Source organism: Helianthus annuus, chromosome 1 (assembly GCF_002127325.2).
Source record: "Helianthus annuus cultivar XRQ/B chromosome 1, HanXRQr2.0-SUNRISE, whole genome shotgun sequence".
Taxonomy (NCBI): domain Eukaryota; kingdom Viridiplantae; phylum Streptophyta; class Magnoliopsida; order Asterales; family Asteraceae; genus Helianthus; species Helianthus annuus.
The window spans coordinates 77560382-77573788 of record NC_035433.2 but is presented as its reverse complement, the minus strand read 5'-3'; the positions used below and the strand labels follow the sequence as shown (position 1 = coordinate 77573788).

The following is a 13407-nucleotide window of genomic DNA, read 5'->3' as shown; positions in this document are numbered from 1 at the left end:
TTTTCCACCTGAAAAAAAAAAGATTTATTAATTTAGAATAAGTTTTATCTCTTATAGAGTAACCGGTCGAATGATTTATTAATTTGACACACTCCTTAAATTTGCTTCAGACATGTGAATCCGAACACATGACCCGTTTAACCCGATTTTTTTATTCATATTTTGAAATTATAAAACTTATCATATTTAGAAACGTATATAAAACAACTATGCTTTGGTTGAGGTATGTCTTAATTATTGAAGAGGTGCCTTCTTTTTTTTACCATTAACAAATAATAGTTTTGTTGAAACAATAAATAAATGAGATTCAATGCCGTTGGTTAAAAAGAATTATCTCGATAATAATTTAATATATAAAATAAATCAACATAGTATTTATTATTAATATATATAAATAAATAATTCAATATAGTATTTATTAGTAATATTAATTCTAAGAAAGCATACACTAAAAATGCCCAAGTAAACCGCTAATTAGTATTATATCACAAATTATCGAATTGAAATTGTCCTTCAAAAATCTCTAATGGAGACATCATTTCATTGAAATAACTACCTAAGATAGAAGTATTTACAAACGATTTGCAACTCAAATACATGACTGAAGAAGGAAAATGCAACGAAATGAAATAACGTATGAATTAAGCTTTTTACATGTAACATCATATTTCCATACATTTACATGAAACATCATATTTCCATACATTTTGGTTATTCGAATGTTTCTTTTTATGGTTTATCAAAGTTGGTTTAGTTCAATAATAATGAATGTGCCTTCGAGTTGCAATTTCATGTTAAAATCAAGGTGTGTGTTTATATTTATGGCTGTAAGGGAGGGGTCCTTGGAAGCCTGGAAGATACTCCACTCTTCCTCATGAATTTGCTGAAGTTGAGGTTGAAGCATGAGAAGATTATGAGGATGGAGCCTGGAAGCACATTAATTCCAAGAGCAATCCCAGTGATATTTACTCGAATCCGCTCATGAGCGTAAAGGGGAAACATTCATTCCTTGTAAGCAGAAATCGAGTGTAAAATATGACGATTGTACCAGCGGGATCGTCCTTGGAAACGAAACTGAAAGTTTGAAACTCATTGGTCAAATTGCCGGTATGGATTATTGGCCATAGTTTAAATCAATAAAAAATCAAGATCCATTTCTGATAACCTTCTGATTCGAGCTCGAATTATCTCTTAAAGCTTTTTCAAGATCTTCAGTGAGGGCTGCCTGCGATCTTTCGGCTGTCATCCTGGCATTCTTCTCGGCCACTAAGGCTTCAATTGTACGTTTAAAAAAAAGGCTTCAATTGCAGCCTGAAATCAAGATCAACCATATCAGTAATCACTAACCAGATACTTGCATTCAATGAAGATTCGAATCATACCAACTTCTCGGCCTCTTCTTTCGTGAATTTGTCCTGTAAAACAGAGTAATTCATTCGCAGTTCCTCGATTATCGAGTTCAGCTCTTCTTCCTTCTCATTCATTAGCCTCTCTACTTAGCACATGAATCAAAATTAGGAATTAAAACAGTATGATTGAATATCAAATTATTAAAAACATACCCATATCATTGGATTTCTTTTCTGCAGATTCAAAGAAATCCCCCCTTCAAATTCTTGATACCATCTTACACACATTCTAAAGCTTTTTAATATAATCCATCATCATCTCACTTTTTTCCTAAAAACCTACAAAAATTATCATCATAACACTGCAAAAAATACCCTTCAAATTAAAATTAATACCCACCTTGAGATTGAACTTATCTTTGGTTCTGATCTTAGTATTCAACAGTGCATCAACTTCTTCTCTAGTAAACTCCATCCCTCCACAATCCGACCCGGCAATGCTTCCGCGTCCGGACTGCAGACCCGGATCTTGACCGCCATTAACAACCGAAAAGGCTTGGCATGGTGTGATTGGAGTTCTGCTGCCGTTAGCTGTTCCCACCATTGTTTTCAGATCTTTATATAATTTTCGATACTTTGAGCTTACATGGGGTAAGGAATATAAATATAAGAATCTTAATTTGTCGTGTACTCGTGTTCGTGTCAACCTGTGAATAGATTTGTCGTGTACGTCTGTTCGGGGTCATGTGCCGCACTTTTTTGGTTTTGTGTCCTGTTCGGGTTCAACCCGCCCACCCGTGCACAGGACCCGTTTAACAGCTTAGTAGGATGTATGCTTTATAATTATACTTTCTCTGACTTTCGACCCGTTTGACTTGTTAAACAAATGGACAGATAAGAAAATAACCTGTTCCCTAGAAACGACTCGAACAGGTCCAAGGTTCACTGAGACATATTTCCCACCTGATGACACTCTCCGCTTCACATGGCCCTGTGGTCGGTCAATCATAACGAATCAAGTTATGTAAAAGATAATCGGGCTGCACGTACATTGGAATTATTTGGAATGCGCGTACCTGTGGGACCGGATGCTGAATAACTGACTCCACAGCAACCCAATTTCGAATTTTCCAGTTGCAAGATAAATCACAATCCAAATGTCTAAACTCGTTATCAATTGCAAGATAAAAATGGTAAACATATACAGTTTACATACCAGTCCCTTCATGCTTTGTTGATCATGTGCAGCCGCATCCAAACCTTTTCTTGCTATCTGCATAAATTTGATTTGTTACTAACAATAAAATAATATAAAGTATTGCATTTCTATACATAGTTAAAAATATATAGATGAAATGCGAAAAAAGATAAAAAAAACTTACTTAAAAACATTCCTATCGCCATGGCTGCTGAAGAAGCCAGTAAACACCTATCTCCAACAATCCAACTCTTGTTTCGATTATCCTGCAGTAAACTCCAGCTTCGATTTTCCTCTTAATCAAATTTGCTGTCATCGAAAAATGAAAACAATATCGTCTCCAACAATATAACTTCGAAGACTCGAGACCTTTTGCTTCTTTTTATATACTCATTGGCCAATAGACATAGATAAACATTCATATACCTTTTGTTCTTCATTTGAAGCCACAAGTTCCATCAATTTCACTACATAAGCTATGAAACTTTTAAAACAAAAGAATGCACCAAAATTAAGAAAGCGAATGTCATTATCGAAAACCAATAAACACAAATACAACATAATTTACTCAAAGATCCTGTTAATAAAGAAAATTATGTGTATTGGTTCTTATAGTTTTCTTCCATGACCAGGTTGATTATTCCTTTAAATAAACAATACATTACAAAAAAAAAAAAAAATTAACATGTAAAATGGTGTATCAATCCCGTCAGCAAAAATAAAATACCCTTACGAAATCATACATAAGGAAAATCCGAGTAACTAAAATTTCAAGATGTGAAAACCTAAAACTTTCAAATTAGAACAAAATGAAAATGCTAGTTTTGTGACAAATTTAAAAGAGATCAAAGAATTAAAGAAATTCAAAAACAAAATCATAAATCCAGATAAAAATCATAAATCAAAAATAAAATACAACCGTAAATATAAACAACTACCAAGAGAACGAACCGGCGTCGAGGTAAAGGAGATCTAACGGCTGAACACGAGTGTAATCAAACAAAGGTTCGAGTTCTTCTTTCTTCTGGTGTTTCCGTCTACATATAAAGTAACTATGAAGAATCGCCATAGAGTAGAACAGTATGTAGACATTGAGTATGTGGGGTTTATGAGATCAAAATCAAAAAGCCAAAAATATGATTAACAGGATTCGAATCAGAGAACAAAAAATCAAAGATCAAAAAGGAAAAACATACTTGTGATTAATATTGATTTGTGTACAGAAGAGGAACCCAATTTCTGCTGAAAAAATGTGAACCAAAACCAAATCAAGATTACTAATTTCTGCTGAAAAAGCATTAGACAATTCTTCTCTTGCCGGAACCGGAGCTTGCGACGTCAACCACAGTCGCCACCGTCGTTATGTTTGCGGCGGAACCCTAAACACCGCCGCCGTGTCTCTTTCATGACTCTCTCTCTCTCTACCGTAATTTCTTTAGAGCCAATAAGCAAAAGAACACTCAAAAACTTACCCTTGAAACTCCCATCAAAACCCAGTTCATCACTCCCCTTCATCCTTCTTTCGATTTTGTGTCGATTTGCCCCCTATAATCTATCGAATGCTAGATGTGAAGAAACCCCAGAAATACATATGGATTTATAGATCTAGGGCTTATGCGATCAATCATCTGAATCTGAAGATGATTATAAAGAAAGATGGAAACTTGAATTTTCAGTGTTACAATCAAAGTGAAAAGCGGGATTACATATAAGACTTGTATATTGCCGCTCAAATCACAATTGTGAGGATTATTAAGGTGCCAGGTGGCAATTAGAGGATTAAAATAATGCCAAGTGGCACCAAAGTGTTTTGTTTTAATATAGATAATAGATCGCCATAAAAAGGTTTTTAATGATACGCATGTATCTAGGGATGGTAGAAAAACCTGAGCCCGATGAATATCTCAGAACCCAAAATATTTGGGACGAGTAATCATTGTTGGGAAAGTGTAGGATTACTTATAAAAGTTTTCACGGATTCAGACGTAGACGTATATGATGTTAGGTGATACCAACAGTGGCGGACTCAGGAATTTTCCGTTGGGGTTCGGAATATTTTTAAAAATTTTAGACCCCTAGGTATATAAAAAAATTTGGTTCATATCGGATCGGATCGGGTTGGGTCATGTAAAACAAATAAACATCAAACTAAAATTTATATAACCATAAAAAACACGTCAAATGTCATTACAAACATGTTTAAAATTGTGCCCTGCGGTTTTCGTTTTTTGAAATCTATGCAAAACATTATCTAGAGCTACTTTCCTAATGGTTCCTCTTAAGATATCTCGCCAAAACTTACTTACTCATGGTTCCTATCACATATAAATCGATCCATAAGTTAACAAAAAACACTAAACATTTAAACCAAATAAACAAACATGTTCAACCATAGTTCATAATTTTCAATTTTAATTTTCAAGCCCTAGTAAAGTCTAAAAAAACCAAAAAAATATTAAAACAGCAAAATCATGCTACTAAAATCTAGAACAAAAAAAAAATCAAAACACATAAAATTTCAAACTCTTTTAACATCTCTATAACTCTATTTCTCCTAAAACAACAAAAAACATAAAAAAACGAAGGTACCTCGTTAAATTTTGGATTACGGGTGGTGGGGTGTGGCTGAAATCAAGCTTTTCCGGTGAGAATGTAGTCGATGCCGTCGTGCATGTTGACTGCTTTTGTGTGTCAGTCGTTGTGCGACCAGAAGAGGGGAACAGGAGAAAGAATTGGAAGGGGCGGTTGGGTTGGGTTAATTAGGCTTCAGTTACAATGGAATGTTTATTGGGCTAATGACTAAGTTCTTATGTGAAACTTATTGGGTTAAATTGCTAAGTAAAGTGGTTAAAGAATAATATATAAGTAGGTTACATTTTAATGAAAATTAGTGTTTACAATTTCTTATTTTATAAATTCATAAGATTTTTTTTCTAAGGGGGACGGCTGAAAATTTCCAAAGGGTGCGGTTGAAAATTTCCAAGGGGTGCGGTCTGGATTTTGCGCGAAATTCAACCCTAAAAATTTATTTTTCAAGAGGTGCGGCCGCCCACCCACACAAATAGGTAGGTCCGCCCGTGGATACCAACCCGATCACCTAAAAATGATCACATCCTCATTACCCCCATCGAACCTTGTAAGTGTAACTGTATATTTGAAATTTTTAAGTGGATTTTTTTGGTTTAACAAGATTTTTTCTTTAACAAATAATCGAATAATTCTTTTAAAACAATGTTTCAAATCATGTTTGCCATGTTTCATGGCATTACAATTTACACGCTCCCTCATGACTTGGGTCCCATGTTCCTTCCTCATTTTTAAAACAAAACCCAAAATTAAAACACCTTTTTGCCTTTTTCTTATTATTTTTCCATGAAAAAAAGTAAGATTTGCACCATTTGATTGCAAGTATTACCGACTATTCTAATAGTCAAACATCACTCATACTGCTACTCTGGGAAAGTGTAGTCTTTGAAGGATAACTCTTCACCTCAGTGTCACGTCATAGTCCTTGAAGGATGCCCCTGCAAGGATGAAAGCATAGAAAAGGGATGATGAACCTACCCAACTTATTTAATTTAATTTATTTATTCACCAATAGTAATAGTAATAGTAATAGTAATAGTAATAGTAATAGTAATAATAATAATAATAATAATAATAATTGCTTGTTGACAAAAGGCATCCATCTTTCCTCTTCGCTGTTTCCCCCTTTCATTTCATTCATACCTTCAATTCATTTGAAGCCCCGTCATGCAAATCTTCAATCAGGTAATTTCTTCTTCAATTTCCACCATTAAAACATTCCCCCAATTCAATTTTCCCCAATAATCACAAATCCAACCCTGTATCGGTCACAACACCACCCTATCTGCCCCATCGGAGCCCCACCTACAACCCTGTCTCACTTTCTCCGGCAACGGTGATGGTGACAGAGAAGATTCCGAAGATTCCGCCGTCACAGATCTGAGAAGATGATGAAGTTGAACAACAACAAACGATTTAAAGCAAAACTAACAAAGTTTGAAAGATTATCGGTGAAGAATTAGATCTGAAAAGATGACGAAGTTGAAGAATTAGATCTGAGAAGATGAACAAAGTTGAAAATGATTCAGTTGAAGATGATTCAAACGGTCAAATTTTTTGTCTTCTAGCGCCCGTCTTCATCGTATGGGAGTCGACGTTCACGACGACGATGTGATGCTCAGGATGGTGTTGAGGCCCGGCAACGGGCCAGGACGGGCCTTGCCGAGCCCCACACCGAGTGGCCAAAATAAACAACTACTTTTTTTTATTCCTTCTCATTGAAGTTGATCATATATCCCCAATGTTTTCAGAACCGGACCGGAGGTCGACCCGGTCGCCTTACGGGGTCAAAGGTCGGACCGGTCCGACCGGTTCAACCGGTTTAAGACCCGGATTACATCATAAATTATAAAGAATATATATATAAAATAATAAAAACTAAACATAACAAAAACTAAGTTTATAAATACTTTGGTATACTTTACATGTTTAATAAAGAGTTTAATTAAGTTTATATAACCTTTTGAGGGGTATATCACCGATCATCCTATAATCAAGGGACTAAAAGTGTAACATTTTAATTTCAATCTTTCACCTGCCCTACTAAAAAAGTGTAATATTTTCTTTTCAATATTTAACCTGCTATCGTTTTAGAGAGAGAAACTAGAGGATAAGAACACGAACCTCCATTAATGGTTTCTTTTCTCTCATCATGTAAATCAAATCCTCTATTAATGTTTTCTTTCATCATGTAAATCAAATCCTCCAAGTAGCACAGGTGTGTACGTCATTTTCCCCAATCATTTCACCAAATCTAGGTTAACATTTGCCTTCTTATTTGCTCTGAATCTAACCCTTATTATTATTATTGAATATGGATGTGTGTTTAATAAAAAAAATTAAAAAAAAAAAAACCGGCCAGACCCTTTCGGTGACGACCCGCCGGCCCGACCGCCCGGCTTCCGGCCCGACCTCCGGGTCAATGTTGAAATGGGTTAAAGGGCTGAACCGGCCCGGTGGTGTTCCCGGATCCCGGCCGGACCGGTCCGACCGGCCGGCCCGGTCCGGTTTTAAAAACATTGCCTAATATCCCACTATTGGTTCCTTAGACCATGGGGTGTGGTTTGGGTAGTCCCTTTTGTCACACCCCCAAAATACCACATGCTGGAACACCGCGGGATGTGTGACGTACCAGAATTCGAGCCACCAATCACATTGAACCACGCATTGTATTTAAGCAAAACATGTCATTAATTACCAATTGTAAATACCAATCATAAGTTTTAACCAAAAGAGTTGTGTAGCGGAAGCATATAGTAAATTGTTAAACAACTGTTTCATAATAAGTGTTCAAAACCAATGTATCAATATATGTATATCCAAGAGCCGCGATCCATGACCACTCCAGCACTCTCAGATAGCAAGTCCACGTCAAGAAATCTAACGACCTGCAAGCATGCAGACAAGTGTGTCAGACGACGCTGGTGAGTTCAAAGTTTTGTTAACGCGTTTAGTTACCAGATGTGTGTTTACAACAGTTCAAGATTTAGTTTTGATGTTGTTATTACTCGATTACCGTATGTGGCGACTAGATGTGAATGCCCAACCCCAATGCCTCCATTTAGGCATTGGTCATGATGTCAAGGTATCAAACAACCTTGAATAGATGTAAGGGGTCTTATATGTACACGATGTGAATGCCCAACCCCAATGCCTCTAACTAGGCATTGGTCATGAAGTCCAGGTAATTAGTTCACGCCCGTCCTTTCGGCCCGGTGTGAGGGTGCCAAACCTAATAGCGCTATCAACTAAATACCTCGTTGCTTCTTCAGCAACACGGTAGATGTATGGGGTCTTACATGATTTATACTGTGTTTAATAACCAACATCCCAAATAAACAGTTTACCCAGTATTCCCTTCAGAAACGTTTACCAGATGTCCCAAACCACCGGGACGCATGCTTAGAAAAGTGCAGTGAACTCACCTTTGATTTGCTCGGTAAGATTTAAGTATGTGCTCACAGTTTGATCAATCCAATCCTAATATGGTTTCAGATAACAATCAGTTTCATGTACATACATACCGCACGTTTCGCGTATGATTAATTCACACAGTACTCAGTTGCATACTAAATAACATCCATATAGTTCAAATCATGATAATTAACATACTAATTCAACATCATCGAGTAACATATAGCATGTAACCAATTCCTAAGCTCATTTACCTCATGAGTTCATATTTAAACAAATCACATAATAATCAATCCCTCCTTTGACTGGTGCGGCCCAAAGCACGCTAATCACAAGATGTTTGCGTGTAAGTGAGGCCCAATACTTTCTTTTAATACAAAATAGAAAAAAAGGAATCTGACTCTTATGCTTTCAACTAGTTAATGCTTTTATCTATTATGTATGTTACTGAGTTAAGGTTGTGCAAAAGAAAACATGTGGGGGCCAATACTGTGCGCCGCCCATGGACAAGACCATATGGTCAAATCCTAAATTTCCAACTCCCATAAATGCTTGAATAGATTGAGTAAAAAAAATCACACAATGCCATCATCATCATCAATAGTTAGACCATGCGTAATGGTTAAACACTATAATGCCCCCACCATGGGGCGTTTTGCGCCATGTGGCGTCCTAGTCAGCAAGGGGGCATTATAGCAAAAGTGGTGTAGTGGGTATAACGCCCCCATAATGCCCCATTCAATCCTTAAAAAAAAAAAAAAAAAAAACAAAGTTATTTCTTATTGGTGGGTCAAACATAAGTCAAACCTCCAACCAAGCAAAATGGCGTTTTAACAATCACGCCGGGAGGATTTTTTTTCAAAAAAAACGCCCCAAAACGCCCCATGTAATGGGGGTTTGGGCGTTTTTGGGCGTTATAATGCAATTTTTTTTAAAAAAAACGCCCCACTACGGGCAGTCTTAGTAGTTTAGTCAGATCCTATATTCGAATTATTAAATATTTGTTTCAAACTCATCCTGAGCTCAGCCCACTACCTATCCGCAGACCAATGTTAATAACCCACATAGACTTATTGAATTAACATACTAATGGCCGACACCCCTTTTTACAACTGTTATGTAATTGGACCTTCCAAGCTTTTTGACAATCACTTATTAAACTCACATGGTTGCACCTTTTTATAAGAGTCTAACTCAACTGTTTTACTGCAAGAATTTAAATAACCGATTTATTGGCCCACTCCTAATAATCATTATGCAAGACAACTTCATTAAATTTTTCCAACCGATTTCTATGCATCATTCAAGGAGCCATATCTATATGATTTATTCACCCACTATTTCTTGTAAAAACAACCCTATGTTATCGATAATACAAGACTACCACATGATCTTATTAATTGCATTGACTAACAGGAATCCTACTGCCATAAACAAGATTACACACGTATACTTTCATGCGATCCAGATTACACAAGCAAGATCATACAATTAAACTTAACAAAACATCGAATTACTAACCAGAGAACTTGTTCGAATGCGGCGACGTTGCCTCGAATGGGGGGGGGGGGGTTCTACTGAAATCGTACAATCAAGGGGAAAGGCTATAGGGTTTAGTATTTAAGTTTGTGCCCCACAAAAACTAATGTGATACCAATACGAATTGTAATGTGATAGGAATTAAAGTGTTGTGGCTGTTGGACTTCTCAACCGATCTGGGCCTATGATCATTGACTTGGGCTTTAATCAATAATCAATATATATATTAATAACCGATCTGGTCCTATGATCACTGACTTGGGCTTTAATCGATATAGTAATGGGTTGGCGGGTTTCATAAAGTTGAGGTGCGGCCCAATTAAAACGGCTATTATAATACGAACACGAGGACATGGGAACATATGAAAGAGAAATACGAGAAACAAGATAACGTGACGAATAGATACTGACCTTGAAAGTTAGGGTTGTCACACCTTTGATGGAGGAGCATCCCTTTGGGGACTACCCAAGGGTTTGGAAGATAGTCCTCCCTCCCTTTTTTATTATTATTTTCTTGATTTAATTAAACAATTAAAACAAAAACAATTATATCAATCTCTCTCTCTCTCTATGGTGGCCCACATTCAAGCTCGTCTCCACCGGCAAGAATCCGCCATTTGCGACGCGACAAGGGGGGGGGGGTGTGGGACGAGGGGGACGACCCAAAGCCGGGGGAATCTTAGGTATCCGTTTTAAAATACTTTTATAAAATATAATTTTATATTTAATAATATCTTATTATTAATCAGACGTGAAAACGTGACTAAACACAATATACAGATGAAATATTCCCACTAGTGATCCAGTTACGAGTAATTAGACAGTTATGTATAAACAACACAACCATTGCAGGTTTAGGATTGTACCTCAACGAATACTAAAAACTCGCACGATGGATGCGACAAACGGTATCGCGAGTAAACCTGATCAGAAGTTCCAAGTCACCATGAGATCCGCATTAAAAAAACGAATCGAATCTGTTTAACTGAAACATGAAACGAGGCGTCAGCGTGCGGTGGTGCGGTGGGGCGGCGGTGGTGCGGAGGTCGGTAGTGGCCAGTTCGCAGGGAGGAGAGAGAGTGAGGATTTCAGGTTTCTTTGTGTCTGTTCAGGTTTTCTATAAAACTATAATTAGGATTTAGCTCTAACTTCTATTTAAAGAACCCTTAATTACACTTGGTCCCCATACATAATTAACTTTCCCTCCAAGTAATTAGCCTTGGACTAATCACTTGTTTCAAGTCCACCTTTTGACTTTGTTTTATTATCATATAATAAACTAGTTCTCACTAATTATTATCCAATAATAATTAATCCTCATTTGTGTCGAATAACCGTTATTGACTGTTAAATTATAACCATTAGTCAAACACCTTGACTTTATTTTGTTCTTAATAAAATATTCGTTTAACCCTTTAAACCTCACCAATTATTTTCGCAACTTTCATTTTTCATAAACTGTATTTCACCAAATACTCACTCTCCGTAATTAATCTACTCTTGTGATACATAATGTTTAACAATTAAACATCATTTTGTGTTCGTTTCCCAAAGTGTAGCTCTTAGGTCGTACCTTAATAGTAACGTTAAATAATCGAAAATTGGAAACCAATTCCAAAGTCTTCCACTTGGACTATTTTCGATTATATCCCTTAACATTGACAGAGTTGGACGCCTAGCTGCATCACACTGCCCCTAGGAAGGTATAACGCATTACATTTGTCAACTATTCGTTTCCGATCAAGTAACTCTTTACTTAGTCTAGTATATAGTCATGGTAACCTTATCTATCTATCCCTTCTGTATCGAACATTTATTAAACATGAGACATGGATCTAATTTCTATCTCATATATTTTCAAGTATTCTTGTAGTCATCTCTGATTCAAAATGGTCGACAAACTACCTTTAGTATGACTATGGCCATATATTCATACCAATTTGATTCTACGAGGGCGGGAGAATGTTCAATTTCTCAAAATATTAAGAAGCATAGAATCCTTTTGACATCATACAACTCCCACTTAGCTTCGGTTCATTCCTAACCAAATATCTTTATTGCTACCCTTTCATGATGTAGCAGATAAGATTAAAGAACAAACTTACACCAGTGTTAGTTCTAGTATGATTCTTAGGTAAAGATCATACCATTTCAAAACCTCTTATGACATTGATCCATGAAGACAGTTTTGAAACGAGTTACATCCCATATCCATTATAACGTCCTAAACTGGTTTAACTAATAGGCACACAACGAAAATACGTTTTTTTGCTTTAAACATCCTATGATACTTGGAAACCGTGTGAACAACTCACTTCTGAGCATAATGTTCTTTACTTTTTGCTCATTATGTTTAAAATAACATGTACTTATAATACTACGTGACCCACTCCTGTACAATCCGCGTCCTGACTTGATCCTCAACCGCTTTACACTCCATTTGGAAGACCCGTGAAACCTACAATCACCATACATCCATATCATTAGATAAGTGGGGACATCACACTTAAACTAAACTTACATAATAAGATGACAACAGTGCATTCTTTCTAAACCTACTAATCCATCAAATTATTTTCCTTGTTTTGATTTTTGGATTCTAGTGTCGAAACCTCGGGAGTCTAATATGAATATACATGCCCTTTCATTCCCATCCTCAATGATATCATGGTTAGCATCGTTTGATTGCATTCGTATATTTAAAACCCATTCATTCATATATACAAGTCCCATTAATCCACATATATATTAAATTCTAGTACGTGCATGCATACCTCTCCAACCACACATGCATAGAAATTTACATCCGTATGCATACATATATACATGTTCCATCCATCCATGTGTGTTTACATCTTAACACATTCATACCTGCAAGTCCTAACCACATACATACACATGAATCCCATACATGCATGCACACATACAAGTCCCATCTACTTCACACAATTAAATCCTATATATACATGCACACATACAAGTCCCATCTACTTGCACATAATCAAATCCCATACATACATACCTACGTACATATTTGATTTAGATGTTACTTCGACCTTATTATTTGTTACCTCACTTAACAAGATGAGCTATGTGGACCATGCGACAAAACGAACAATTATGGGTGCACACATAATTATGAGGTTCGACGCATGAGAATCATAGTAAGCCTTGTTAAGTATGGTGGCATAAAATCTAGAGTGATTAGGTAACGGGATGGGTATGATGCAATAAGAACATTGTGGATACGCCGTTGGTACTTCCTATACAAAAATGTTCTTATTGTGTTATTCATCAGAACGTTACTCGGATCACTTGAAG

The 13407-nt window shown here is 36.4% G+C and overlaps 1 long non-coding RNA gene across 1 annotated transcript; it reads right to left on the bottom strand.

Moving 5' to 3' along the window:
- Window positions 1–2060: 2060 nt before the first annotated feature.
- Window positions 2061–2869, bottom strand: LOC110937309. The gene is made up of 4 exons (XR_002590695.2): window positions 2732–2869; window positions 2566–2622; window positions 2426–2510; window positions 2061–2340 (listed from the first exon to the last, which is right to left on the bottom strand). It is a non-coding gene; the product is annotated as an uncharacterized LOC110937309 (long non-coding RNA).
- Window positions 2870–13407: the final 10538 nt, after the last annotated feature.